The following is a 1,738-nucleotide window of genomic DNA, read 5'->3' as shown; positions in this document are numbered from 1 at the left end:
ATCGATTCCTCATGGATGAGACACTCAATAACAGGTGATTAATAATAAATTCTCGTATATTCCATCTTCCTTATATATATATATATATATATATATATATATATATATAAACACACACACACACACACACACACACACACACACACACGTGTTCATAAAAGCATATATACATATATATATACACAAACAAAAATATGTATGTATATTTATCTGTATGCATGTACATATGTATACAGGGTGTCCCTTGAAAAATTTACCCATGTTTAAAACTCTTCCTAAAGAATATTGGTTCATGTAATATTATCTACATTTTACATAAAGATTCGCACATGTCTTTAGTCCGTGTGTCTATTGTTTCATTCGTCTATAACAGGTTTGTAAACAAACATGGCATCTAAAGCAAAACATGACCAGATTGTTGCTTTGAAAGTAGCTGGAGTGAGCAACAAGGACACAACAAAACAGTTGAATGTGTGCTGTAAAACAGTGTTCAATACCTGGAAATGATATATGGAGTCTGCTACTACCTCTAGCAAGCCAATTCCTGGTAGGAACAATCAACTTGTACCAAACAAGCTGTTGAAGCTGTGAAGAAGTGAATGAACTGTGATCCCTGCAGGAGTGCAAGAAAAACTGCAAAAGCTCTTGATATTTTAGAATTGTCAATGCATAGGATTTCTAAAGAGGATTTAAAGCTAACTGCATACAAGAAACAATCCCAGCAGTTAATTTTAGCAGCTTCCAAGAAGAAACAGCTCAACTGGGGTAAAAGCATGTTAGCTGAGATGAATGAACACCACTAACAAAGTGTTGATCTGGTCTGACGAGAAGATCTTCACCATGGAGGCAGTTACCTCCAACAGGCAGGATGCACATAATGCAGGAGACTTGCCCGAAGGTAGCAGGAGTCATTTATGCCATCAGAAGCCAGCTTCACTTGCGGATTGGGCCACAGTTGCATCTGATGGGTCCAAGTCTCTCTTACTCTTCATCGATGCTGGTGTCAAGGTCAAATGTGGAAATGTCAGATAACAAAGAGTTACCCTGGGTCACAGAAACCTTTGGTGACCATTACATCTTCATTCAAGATTGGGCTGCAGCCCATGTGTCCAATTTGACACACAGCATTTCAGTGGTTTTGGGGACAAGACAGTATGGCCTCCCTCAAGTCCAGACATCAATCCCATGGACTTTGCTTATCTGGTCCATCTTAGAGAGTAAGGTTTCTGCTCATTCCTCTTCAAATGTGTCAGACCTGAAGAAAGCCCTTCTGTCTTCATGGGTCCAGTTGGATAAAGAGGTGGCATGGTGCTCATGCAACTCAGTGACCTCTCGCTTGCAGGCTATGATCAAGGCAAAAAGTGATTATTTTGAAATGTAATCAATGCAATGGATCGACAATTTACATTAGGAACGTGTGTGCCAAATGTCATTATCTTACCTTAAGTTTATTTTGAATAATTAAGAATTATCAATGGGTGAATCTTTCTGGGACACCCTGTATGTGATTTTAACAGTAATTCAAAATGAATGAAGGTTTATCTTATATTTTAGGTTTTAGATTTAGTACAAATGTATACGTACTCATGCAATTACATATACACACATTAACCTATAAACACATAACACATACAAACACACATGCACATACTTACATAAACAAACATGCACACACACACACACACACACATATATATATATATATATATATATATATATATATATATATATATATATA

The 1,738-nt window shown here is 36.8% G+C and overlaps 2 protein-coding genes across 10 annotated transcripts in view; one reads left to right on the top strand and one right to left on the bottom strand.

The window, feature by feature from the left end:
• LOC106874508 (lipoxygenase homology domain-containing protein 1) overlaps window positions 1–1,738 on the top strand; it is a 163,270-nt gene that overhangs the window by 67,523 nt on the left and 94,009 nt on the right. The gene's annotated exons all lie outside the window — the stretch shown is intronic.
• LOC106881848 (uncharacterized) overlaps window positions 1–1,738 on the bottom strand; it is a 34,108-nt gene that overhangs the window by 28,737 nt on the left and 3,633 nt on the right. The window lies entirely within an intron of this gene.

Source organism: Octopus bimaculoides, chromosome 11 (assembly GCF_001194135.2).
Source record: "Octopus bimaculoides isolate UCB-OBI-ISO-001 chromosome 11, ASM119413v2, whole genome shotgun sequence".
Taxonomy (NCBI): domain Eukaryota; kingdom Metazoa; phylum Mollusca; class Cephalopoda; order Octopoda; family Octopodidae; genus Octopus; species Octopus bimaculoides.
The sequence above is the reverse complement of the archived record's forward strand: the minus strand, read 5'-3'. Positions and strand labels throughout refer to the sequence as shown.